At 44.7% G+C, this 12,892-nt stretch overlaps 1 long non-coding RNA gene across 1 annotated transcript in view; it reads right to left on the reverse strand.

Annotated features, from left to right (window-relative positions):
- Positions 1-12,205, reverse strand: part of LOC144301412 (uncharacterized) — a 54,291-nt gene extending 42,086 nt beyond the window's left edge. Inside the window, exons 1-3 of the long non-coding RNA XR_013368236.1 lie at positions 12,085-12,205; positions 4,450-4,567; positions 138-1,079 (exon numbers count right to left, since the gene is read on the reverse strand). This is a non-coding gene — a long non-coding RNA (uncharacterized LOC144301412). The remainder of the gene's footprint in view (positions 1-137; positions 1,080-4,449; positions 4,568-12,084) is intronic.
- Between the last annotated feature and the right edge of the window lie 687 nt (positions 12,206-12,892).

The raw sequence follows: 12,892 nt of genomic DNA on the forward strand, positions 1-12,892 counted from the left end.
GGGAGTCGTGCGGGGGTGCGGGGCCAACAGGTGAAGCGGATTACGAGACGCAAACTTGCAGTTAGGAAATAAGGAAGTCACAGGGATGAAAAGTACAGCAAAGGGCATAGAGTCCACAGTATAGGAAGAACACTTACCACGGTGAGCTTTGAGCGATGTACAGAATTGTGGAATCACGATGTGGTACACCTGAAACTAATATAATATTGTATGCCAACTAAACTTCAATTTAAAAAAAACCCATTTAAACCAGGACATATAAATTAAATGGCCGAGACTGGCTGGCGTCAGAGGAAAAATACTGTATAGTCTTTCCCACTTGTCTGGAAGTTCTGGCTCTCCCCATGTAGCATTCATTTTCCTGTTCTTGGTGGGACTATGGCTATAGGTAAATATTTCTTCTACTCGTGTTAGAAGAACCAAACCCCTGGCTTCTGGTTGAGGAGAAAATCTGGAGGATGTGGCATAATGTAGACAGAAGCAGGCTTGTCCCTTGCGGAGGTGGTGACCGCTGACCACCCATCTGGATTCTGGCTGCTACAGGGATGAAGGTGAATTGGAGCCTGGATCCTTTTTGACCAGAGAGCCCAGAAGTCTGGGCTGTTACCTGAACTCATCTGATATTTGAATGTTCGTTCGATTACAAACCAGTAGCGGCAGCATGGAGGACCAGAGGATATACACAGATGTGGCCCTAAGGCCACTCGTTTTTGATGTCTGCATCAAACAAAGCTTCCTTTTTGTTCCCCAAGGGAGGTAAGATAACAATTTCCTGTGTAGGCTGGGCCTTCCAGGAGTGGGTGCTGTCTCTCCCCCAAGGGGGCTGGTCACATCCCACAGCTGTTCTTGTGAGATAACCGTCCTGGGCCGTCAGTCCCAGGGCTGGCAGTCCCTGGGGAGGATTCCAAGACTGCAGATGGTTGTGCCGTTTTCTGCATCACTTCTGACTTCTATCTGGGCAGAAAATCTTTCTTGTCCTGCAGGTCGTGGCCAAAGCTCTAGCATATTTATTTACAAGGGACTAACGTCATCCGTGTGGTTGGATGGAAGGTGGGACTTGAAACTCCGTTTGCAAAGCACTTTATATCAAGATTGAGGAAAGATCGTAAAAAGAAAAAAAGAAAAAAGAAAAAGGCTGTTCTTATCAGACTTTGAAGAGAGGGCTGCCTGAGGCCATCAGAATGACCCCAGTGGAAACGAGCTTAGGATAGGATTGGTACAACTGTTCACACAAAGGCATCAATACATGAGAAGGTTTTGTTGTGGTGTCTTTCTCAGGAATAGTTGTATTCTGGCAATTCTTTTAAGCCAAAGGAATTAATCTTTATTAATGAAATGCTGACCATGGCACTGTCTTTTAAAATCCTTTTAGAATTAAGTACAAAGACCTAAAAGCACTCTCAACCAGTTAGGTCTGGCCTCTGCTTGCCTCACTGCCCTTACCTCACACAACTAGGCCTTTCCCTCAAACTGAATATTTTTTTTAACACTTTGAGTATGTTATACTCTCTCTAGCGTATCTTTATTTGGCTGCCTTCTACCCATCCTGCAAGCCACTTGAGATGTCACATCCTCCCTAAAGCCCTTGCTCTTCACATCCCTTCCCACTGCCCAGGACTAGGCTAAGTACTCTCCCTGTGCACTAATCCTATAGTTTAATTGTATCATATCATGCTGTTGCAGGTTGAGTTCTCCAGGAAGCAGATGCAGCACTGTAGTTAGGCATGGAAAAGGCTGGGGGAGGGACACCCATGGACAGAAAAGGGGAGTGTTTGAATTTCCTGTGGCTACCATAGCAAATACCACAAACTTGGTGGCTTAAAACAACAGAAATTTATTCTCTCACAGTTTGAGAGGCCAGAAATTCACAAATAAGGTGTCAGCAGGGTGGTATTCCTCTGAAGGCTCTAGGGGAGAATCTGTTTCTGTCATCTTCTAGCTTCTAGGAACCCCCTAGACATCCTTGGCTTGCAGCTGCCTTAATCCAATCTCTGCCTTCAGGTTCACATGGCCTTGGTCTCTCTCCTCGGAGTCTCACTCTTATAAGGATACCTGTGATTACATTTAGGGTCTATTGGGGAAGATGAATTTTTCTATACCCTTCGAGTTTCATTTGGCTGGAGTAAAAAATTGGTGTGAGACAATGAACAGGAAAAATTTTAATTTAATTATGTACGTGAGACGATAAGCCCCAAAGGCAGTCAGGCATTTAAGGCATATATGCCATCCAGAGCTAAGGAGAAGGGGGTAGGGCCTGGGACTTCAAAGGAAAGGAAGACATTCACAGCAAGATGAAAAAGAGGAAATGTTTGGTAAACAAATGTTTGCTGGGCCATACAGCAACAATAGGACATAGGAAGGAATTTTAACAAACACTGCTTTGCCAAATCCCTCCCTATCTACCACACCTAGTTCATATGCAGTTGTCTATGGTGACAGCTCCCTTTCTAGAGCAGGTCCTCTATCTACCTTCTTTCAGGCAGTTAGGGGGAAGGTCAAAAGTTCCTTTTGAGCCTGCTCTTTCTTAAAAATACCCAGCCTAAAATAATTCACATGCCAAAGAAATACATTTTGGGGTGGTGAATTTTGCTCCCTCACAGGTCCATCTGGATCATCCAGAATGGCTTCCTCTTTGTCTTAAAATTCCTTAATTTATTCACATTAGCAAAGACTCTTTTTTTTCCAAATAATTTTCACAGACTCCAGGAATCAGAATAGGAACATATATTTTTGGGGGGACATACATGGACTGCAGAGAGCAAGCAGGTTTCGATAGGAAGGGCTTTCAGATCATGATACAGATCTCACAAAGTCCCTGCCAGCCATCAGGGATCTCTGGGGTGAAGAATACCCAGTAGAGGAGTTCTATGTTGCATGGAAATGGCTACAGCATTTGCTCAGTTCTCAGCTAGGGGCTGCCTTGAGAAAAGATTGGCCTTGACTGGAAAGCTGAGGTAGACTCTAAAGGAGCTAACAGCTGAGAGCAGCCCACTAACCATAGTCCTCACAGCCACACAATGAGTCCTCTCTTGAAGGGGACGTCTGAACGGCACATGTGCAAATCTGCCACGACCCACCTCTTATGCTCTTATGCCCTGCAAGGGGCACCTTTGCAAGGTTCTGGTGGGCCTCTCTTCCCAAGAGGAAACTTAAAAGAGGGAAGTCATTGCCGCAACTCGTTCTCAGGCTACACCTGGTACTCATTGTCCCTTCTTTCAAGATCCATCTTGAATTCTCCTTGCCTCCAGCGGCCATCTTTCCTAGTCTAGGTAGCCTACCCAGCACTGCCCATGAGTCTATATGTCTTCTAACCTCAGGTCCATTCTCTTTCAAGAGCAGATGACCAGGTGCCCTGCTTGCAGCTCTCTTTCCATTGTCATTCAAGGCTACTGCTGAGTGAGGTTGTAGTTCCGTTGCTATCCATTTTTGGTTTGTATCCACGTTTGTACCTGCATACTGAGCCAACTCATCCACAAAGGTCAAGCTTTTCCTTCCTCCTTCAGCTGGTCTTATGGGATCACCTACATAGCCATAGTTATAAGCTGAGGTAGGAGCATCTACTCAACTATAATGGGTGGCATGAGTTCTGGGATACCTGTTTAAACTTGTTTGTGCAACTAACCTGTGCTTGGACCCAAAGGTAGCCTGGACCTGCTGCAGAGCCCTTCTCCGTTCCAGGCTCTACTCAATGATGGCCCATTCTATGGGCTGGAGCAGTATTTCTAGGTGTGGAGTATGTTGCCCCCAGACGCTGAAGAAATCTCCCAGGCATTGTGCTTTCTTGTTTTTAGTAGGGATGCAAGACACAGAAATTTATCTTTTGCTTTGGAGAGAATGTCTACCACAGTCTGAAACCAGGATCCCTAAAAGCTTCACTGAAGTGTCAAGTTCCTAAAACGACCAGGATTTATCTGTCACTCTGAAGCACTTCTGTCTTACCAAGACTTCCAATGTGGTGGTCACCTCTTCCTTAACATGTCATCAGTTTATTTTTTTTTAAAGATTTTATTTATTTATTCATGAGACACACACACACACAGAGAGAGAGAGAGAGAGAGAGAAGCAGAGACACAGGCAGAGGGAGAAGCAGGCTCCATGCAGAGAGCCTGACGTGGGACTTGATCCAGGGTCTCCAGGATCAGGCCCTGGGCTGAAGGCGGTGCTAAACCGCTGAGCCACCCAGGCTGCCCACATATCATCAGTTTAATGGGTCAATGGGATATTGATATATCAATATCAATGTGATATTCTGCATATAATCCAGATGGTCTAGATCCCTTTGGGCTGTATTATTATGAAAGGAGGAGAGTGGAGCAAAACTGTAAGTGTATAGTGTTGTCCATTCCATTTGAATGTGAACTGTTTCTAATGGCCTTTTTAAACTCAGAATGAAAAGCATGCATTTTCCAAGTCAGTGGTTACATACCACATACCTGGGGCCATACTTACCTGCTCCAGCAATGGTACTACATCTGGTATAGCAGATACAATCAGGGCTCCCATTGGTTGCACTTGTAGTAGTCTATAGTCATTGTCTAGAATTCATTCGGCTTCTGTAGGGGCCAGACTGGGGAATTAAATGGAGATGTGATACAGACCACCATCCCTGCTGCATCCTGAGATCTTTAATCTCCACTATACCCTTCAGGGTATGATACCATTTTTATTTACTTATCATAACTAGAAATTTCTGAGACTTCCTCTTTACCTTCTCCTGAGACTTCCTCTTTACCTTCTCCTTCATGATAATGCTTACCCAGAGACCAAGGACCTGACATAGGAATTACATCAACTGTCAAGTATAATAATCCTAATGATACATCTGGGAACAGGGAAAGTGACCACTATGTGGATCCATGGACCAGTGGACTCACTCTAAGCCATATTTTGGTTAGAAGTCCCTTTATTGCCTTATATTCATGTTTTCCCATTGCAAACAGGGAGGGGCCTGTGATGGTGTTTCAGTCTTTAGGCATCAATGACAATTCGGATCCTGAGTCTAACAGTTTTTGGAAGGCCTATTTCTCTTTCTCCAATGCATAGTCAATCAAGTAAATGGCAATAAGACTTTGGGGGAAGAACTTAGGTATCGTTACAGTGCATACTTGCCTTAGTATTGTAGAGTCCTTCTTCCTAGAGGGTTAGCCACTTGTGAGCCAACAGGCTTTAAACCTGAAAACTGGCTCAGGTATGGCAACTTGGCAAGGTTATCGTAACTTTGTATTGGTGAAATGGCCCTCAGCCTTCTGCTTATTCATTTTTCCTCCTTTTGGTTATGTATATTTAACAGGCACTCTGTTGGTTGCCTATCTATTTTGTTCCTTGGAATGCTGAGTTCCAGTCACAATCTCCACGATGCTCTCTCTATAGGTTAGGCCCTCTAGGCTGCCACTCTGTTCTTGTCAGTTGTGATGATAATTACAACCACCTGGCTTCTGGTGGTTAACTACCACCACCTGGCCTTAATTACTTTGGAGGCGCCCAACATCCCCACTGCTATCAGTGAGCCAAGTTCAGTGACACTCTCCTATTGTCAGCCCCAGAGGAGTGCCACCACTGAACCACTTAGTGATGCTGGTCACGTCCTTCTTGCCAACACATTCTCAGGGCCCCTGGTAAATGGTGTGTCTTCTGATTGGCCTTCTGACCTCACATAATACACTCATTCCTGCAAGTCCACTTCCCTGAGCCTTTTAATTTCTTCCCCTATGTCTGCCATGGCACTCAGGCATTCCAGCCTTTCAGCATGGGCCATCACTTTCTTCAGGCATCTAGAATCCACCCCCAGAGCAAGTTTGTATTGCTTCTTGGAGTGTTTCTTGTATCTCAAGAGAGTGACCCAATTCTAAATACTCTCCTTCATTCAGACTTATGTTCCAGCCTCCCTGATCAAGCACCTAATCTCATGTTCCAGTGTCTTTGGGGTTACGATTGCTTTCTTCCCTTAACAGGCCTAGCCTATCCCTGGCTGGGTTGAGCTGTGACTTAACCCTGATGGTAGGCCCAATGTCCAGGAGAGGAAGAGGGAAGCCACCTGTTGCCTTTTGGGGGAAAGCTCTCTGTATCATTTTCCTGCACAAGCAATGTGCTAGCTCTTGACTAATTGAAACGAGTCACCCCTGAAGGTTCAGAGGAGTCTAGGGAACATCCCATGTGTCATGTCATGATCTCAGGTTTTGCCAACCAGGGCCCGACTTTGGGATAACAGCCCTGCCTTGATTGAGCATTGAATGGCCTTTGAAGTTCAGTAGCTATTAAATCTTGGACTTCGCTTTCAGCATTCCTGCTCACCCAAGTAAAAGGGCTCCTTTGCAGGAACTCCCTTCTTACTTAGTTTCAGTTGCTAACTATTCTCAACTTTTCACTATCCTCATATTGGGTATCAACGCAACTTAGTGATAACCATTCAATTCCATTATCTTTATACTTACAAGCCTTGAAGTGCATTTCAAATGCGTGAATCAGGGTGCTCTCCTCTGTCTACATGCCCTCCCAGCTCATCATGGGTGAAACTTTTAATAGCTGGACTGCCATCTCATGCCAGAGGCTACCTTCAAACCACCAACCACTGGGAATAGAGGGGTCCTCATAATCAGCTGGGTGGGAGTGATTCAGTCCCTAAACCTTTATCTTACCACTGGCTTTCTCAGATCATTCTTCGTACCAACTGTTGCAAGGTAAGTTCTCTGGGAAGTAAATGCTGAAATAGGCTAGAAATGCAAAATACTTATTGGGTAGTAATACCTGTCAAAAGAAAAATCATGATTGTGTAGAGAAAGACATCAGACCAGGGTAAAGCTCCACTAGCCCAGCAAGAGTTTTGGAGCAAAGACACCTATGAATGCAGTCTGAGTTTAAATGAAAATGGGAAGAACTTTGCACGATGGTCTTGCTCTGTCCTTGGCTGGGGAGTAGGTAACCAGATGTTCAGTTAAATTTATATCTCTGATCAGTGAAGAATTTTTTTTTTTTTTTAGTATATCCCATCAATATTTGGGGAATTCTTATCTAAAAAAAAATCCACTATTTATCTGAAATACGAATTTAACTGGGTATCCTGTGCTCTTCTTTGCTAAATCTGGCAACTCTAGCTGGGGTCACCCCAGGAAGTGCACACTCTCAGCTACCACTGCTTCACTCAGCCATTGTCTGGGAGCCACCCTGAGAATAATGTGACCTTAGCTTGAAGGCTGAGGAGGACCTGAAAGTGCGAAGTGCTGGAGGCTGTCAGCTAACCATACTCCCAATAGCTGGGCAGCAAGTCCTTTCTTGAAGGGAGAACAGAGCAGATTTCTGCATATGACACATTTATTTTCAGTTTAACTGTTGTGTCCTGTGCTAGAAGTAAGCCCAGTGAGGGTGTGAAAATTGTCTCTTGCTTATTGTTGTATCTCTAGTGCCTCACAGTGCTTGGCTAATGGGAGATGCTCAATTATTATTTGCTAAATTAAATTGTACTTAAGACTTCAGGGATCTGGGAGTATTGAAGAAGCACAGAAAGAAGTCCTCTTGTCTGTCCCAGAATCACATCCTGAGTTCAGCTGACCCTTTGATGACTTCCCATGCTGTGTGGGCAGTATGCACAGGTAACAGGTGGAAGGAAGACTGGCTTTACACTGTAGAGTCTGAGTTCACAGCCACTGAATTTTATGCAGAGCTAATTATTTATGGAATTAATTAAATGCTTTCTAAGTAAGTAAAGATGATTCTAATTGAGGAATTTCAAGAGAGACCTCATACATGAAGGTAGGTATTTTGTGCTTAATTTAATGGGTTGTGCTGTTTCTCTTCATGTATATGTCCCACACAGGGCCCCAACTCAACAGACCGCGACAAAACTTAGCATTGTTCTGGTGCTGACTCCCACCATCTCTCTCCTGTCATATAAGCCAGGAATCCTCGAGCCACCCAACTCCAGCAGGCAGTTTCCAGCCACTGAGTAAGTTCTGCAGATTCCACCTCCTTTCCTCTGTCACAGCCATCTCTTCCTCTCTATCCTTACTGCTACCTCGAGTTTAGATCATCATATCTTACCAGGATAAGAGCATGCCAGTTGGCCACCCTGCCTTTGGTGTCACCCTCTCTCCAATCTATCTTCCACCTGTCAGGCATTTAGCTCTCAGACTTCAAATAGATTGCATTGCATCAAATCAATCAAGTCATGTTATTCTCTTTCCTGAAATCTCTCAGTGGCTCCCCTCCTTTTGGGATCATGTCCAAACTTCATCTATTACCCGTGTGCCAGCAAGGTCTCTTACTCTATTTTTTAAAAAATATTTTACTTATTTACTTGGGAGAGAAAGGGAGAGTAAGAGACATCACAGAGGGAGAGGAAGAGGGAGAGACAGACTCGCCACTGAGCAGGGAGCCCGACGTGGACCCCAAGGACCCCAAGATCATGACGTGAGCTGAAGGCAGATGCTTAACCAACTGAGCCACTCAGGTGCCCCCTCTTACTTCATTTTTAAGTGTGTAGTAAAATGATGTCACACTCTTACTTTACATACTTTATTGACTCCCCACAGATGATAGGGTAAAGTCCAGCCCTCTGTGTGTGGACCGCAAGGCCCTCTGTGGTCTGGACCTGCCTTCATTCATGCCATATCATCCCTCATACTCTCTACTGTTGCTTACAGTCCTGTGAACACATTAAGCTCTTCCATATCTGGCAGCCTCTGTTCAAACTGGTCCCTCTGCCTGAAATTACTCTTCTGCTACCTATCCATTACCTTTATCAGCACTGCTCAGACTTTCTTGTGGCATCAGTCACTTGGGGATTGTGTTAAAATTTGGACACTGAGGGATCCCTGGTGGCTTAGCGGTTTGGTGCCTGCCTTTGGCCCAGGGCACGATCCTGGAGTCCTGGGATCGAGTCCCGCGTTGGGCTCCCGGCATGGAGCCTGCTTCTCCCTCTGCCTATGTCTCTGCCTCTCTCTCTCTCTCTCTCTCTATGTCTATCATGAATAAATGAATAAAATCTTTAAAAAAAATTGGACACTGATTCATTAGGTCTGGAGCATGGCCACAGATTCTGTATTTCTAGATGCTGATGCTGCTGGTCCCTGGACCACACTTGAATAGAAAAAGCCTAAACCAACTGTTTTTCAAACCCCAGAGAAAGGTTACCATGTCTCTGAAGCCTTTCCTAAACATTCCCAGAAGAATTGTTTTTTTTTCCCTTCCTGCACCTAGAATTTCCTGCGACCCTTGTCAAAGCACTAGTGACATTGAATGCATTTTCATGCTTCTAGCCCAAAAGTTCTATAAGGGCAGGAACCATGTTGTCATCCTTGGATTGCCAGCTCTCACTCAGCACCATGCCTGGCATGTAGCTGGCATTTGATAAAAGTTCATCAAATGAATGAGTGTAGAGTCGTCCTTAGAGAAATGAAAAGCGTATTTACATCTAGGATTCCCTTTTCCCCCAACTTTCTGATGTTAAGACTTGAGTATACGAAAATAGAATCCTTTGGGTGCAAATACTCAACCCAAATTTGCTTTCCCAGACTGGCACAGGTAGCTGGTAGAGAGGGACAATGGGAAGCTCAGAGAACTGAAAAAGGAGTAAACAAGCAATCTTCAGGAGAGCATGGTGTGGAGACACCAGAGATCTCAGGCGCAGGGACTTGGCGGCCTTTTACATAGGAGGGGCCATCAGTTGACTTGACCTGGATTGCCTCCTGTGCATCTTTCATTTCCGCTGATCTCTGCTTCTTCTTGTGTTGGGCTTTTAACTTCCTACTGCAGATGGGCCTAACCCAAGGTGTCAGGCTCTGGGCCCTCAGAAACCTCCATTTAGCATCACTGCAAAGAAAGCTCTCTCATCCACCCCATGGCCATGGCTGAGTGTGCGTGCGGGGAGGTGGAGCTGAGTGGGGAGAAGTAGTGCATGTGTCCGTGTGTCTGTGTGTGCAAGTCCGGGGGTGGGGGGTGAGCAGCAAGGCTTGCTCACAGAAGAAATAAAATGAAAAATTTGCTACTTTACAAGGAATACATTAGTCAGCTAAATCACCTACAGTTCAGAAAAACTGTCATCAACACAGAGTAGGGGTTAGGGAGGGAGATAGGTCAGAGGACAGATGCAGGGAGGCAACCCTCTTCTCCCCCCTTCTCCCTCCCACTAGTGGTGAGTACTGGTGCCATGTGTTTGGAGTGTGGAACCAAATTTCCATGCATCTGTGTCCTCTCAGGGATGGCAATCCATCATGCCCTGGGTTGTGTTCACAGACAGCATTATGGAAGCTTTTAGTAAGCAACCAGGCCTGACTTTTGAATTACTTACTGGCTTTGGTATGCTCATCTGTAAAGTATGACTAATAATAATACCCACCTCACAGAGGTGTTGTGAGGCTTAACATCTATTAAGCTAAAAGCTGGCATGTAAAGCAAGGACCATGTTCCTACTTAGAGGTTCGGAGAGATGAAGTAACTTGCCTCAGGTCACACAGCTTGCTAATCATAGAGTAGGATTTTAAACAGTCTGTCTGATTTCTGTGCTTATTTCCATCAGAGTCATAAAGCTAAGTCCCTTGATACTGGAGTTCCAGGTAGAGAGGAGAACTGTGTGCCTGTTTGCCAGAGCCCGTTATTACACAGGAGCACAGTGTGACCGCAGCACGCCTGGGAGTCCCTGGGAGGGAAGGAGGGAGGCGCAGTGAAAGGAGTTTGCCAAAAACCATACATAGGAATTCTATCAGTACAATGAGATCTTTGCCCCCAGAAGAAACTACAAATGAGGGTATGCTCCTGGGAATATAATTTTTTTAATACAAGACGCGGTTTACCTAAAAGAAATGCTTCTCCATAAAAAGGAAACAACCTGGCAGTATTCTACATTTAAATACAGGATGATTTGCTCGGCAGTTGTTCTGTTGCCAGTTTTAAAACTCTGAGCCAACTTCCTCCCCAGTCACTATCTGATACCAATTGCTTGGCTGGCTCAGGAAATGCAAACTAATATTAGGCAGAGCAGAAACATAGCTAGCAGGATTAGCTGGTTGCTAAAAAGAAATGTGATGTACACCTAAACAAATGAGGAAAACTCGGGTGGTCATCCATCCATTTATATGAGCCCTGTCAGCGCGTTCTTCAGGTTTGGGTTCACAGGATCCACAGGCGAGTAACCTGCTGTTCTCACTTCCCTCACTCACTCACCATGTGCCAGCCCTACCCCTGGAGCAGGACAGCGCCTGGCTGGTCCCCTCCGCCAATAACTCCGTCCTCATTCTTTTGACTTCTAGACAAAACCAAACCAAACCAAACCCACCCAGAAACAAGATAAAGAAGAAGAAAAGAAAAGCAAAAAAAAACCAAAAAAACAAACAAAAAAAACAAAAAACAAACAAACAAAAAAAACAAAACAAACAAAACCAAAAAAAAGCAAAAACAAAAAACAACCTAGAAATGTTTTTCCTTGAACCCTGAACCTGGTCCTAGGATTGTTTTATGCATTTTTACATATTTTAGAACTCTTTTTGTCTTTGTCATTGTCTTAATTTCAGGAGCCATACAGAAAAAAAGTAGCCTCAATGAACACATAATACAGCCCTCTTACATTTCTTTAACTACCCTGAAACTGCTTCTGGAAACATCTAAGCTGAGAGGTTTGTCAGCGTGACTGCTGATGGAAAGATTCTTGAGATCTTGCAGAAATGACAACAGAGGCCACCACACCCCAGATACACTTGGGCACCATGCAGAAGCCATGATCTTGCTGTGTTTCAACTCATTTAATCCCAACAGCAACCCTATCAGGTAGGGCTTTTCCTTGTGCCCCTTTGCAGATGAGAAAGTCAAGGCTAGGTGATCCTGCCTCAGGTCATCCAACTAGTAAATGTGAAGCTGTGATTTCAATTCATCCAGCAACAATGAAAGAAGAGTTAACACTTACTAAGCCCTAATCATCTTCCAGGAACTCTTAAAGGTTCTACATGTATTAACTCATTTAACTATTAACTTGTTAAAGACACCACCTTATTAAAAACAACCTTTGCTGGGCCATTTTCTGCCTGGAGAGGTATAGGGGGCCATGCTTGGTGTGGGGGTCAGGATCTCTGAGCTTGTTTCTGAGGGGAAAATCAGTACCTGTTCTCCCCCCCACGCCATACACACACCAGGAGGAGCAGGGTCCTTGGGCCCAGGAAGTTCAGTTGGTGCTGGAGCTTTGCAGGCTGGTCTCTGGCTGCTGCAGGACATCACTGACCCTTGTGCATGTTAAAGGCCACTGCATACCAGTGCTGGTTATATTTACACAGTGGGCTAAAATTAGCTGGCATGCTCTCCTGGCAACCGGCAAGATATAAATCTCCCATTTTATCTAGTGATGCTAATTCTGGCAAAGCCAAAAAGGGTCCTTCTGCTGTTCTCCATGGATAGGCATTCAACAACAATAATATCCTTTTCCTTCCTCTTCCTCTTCTCTACATTTTAGGAAACTTCAAATATAAATCCAGGCTGACCTTGGGTCAGGACAAATACCTATAAGCAGTGAAACCTAGTGTGTGGGTAGGGGTTCTATAGACAGGAGAGTTTAGGGGCTTTTCTGGGATGGAAAAAAATAAAATGAAAACATGTCACTGGCTATTTTCCATCATCACTGAAAAAGCAGTGAACTTAGAAGGGTGTCACTCAGAGAGCACTGGCATTGTGAGTACAAATGGAACATTCAGGAGAGGGGTAAATGAAGACCCCTGGCTTCACGGTCAATACCACCCCAGGTGAAACCAGACCTAGATCCACCTTTGGCTGGCACTGTGAATATTGCTACCTTTTGAAATCTCTGCACTCTCTCTTAAAGCAGAGTTAAGCTGTATGGGCTCAACATAAAAAGTAATATGATCAAGTGGTGATGTCCACCAAGGAGTAACATTAGGACATGTAGCAGGTATTTGTG

This window comes from Canis aureus, chromosome 29 (assembly GCF_053574225.1).
Source record: "Canis aureus isolate CA01 chromosome 29, VMU_Caureus_v.1.0, whole genome shotgun sequence".
Classification (NCBI taxonomy): domain Eukaryota; kingdom Metazoa; phylum Chordata; class Mammalia; order Carnivora; family Canidae; genus Canis; species Canis aureus.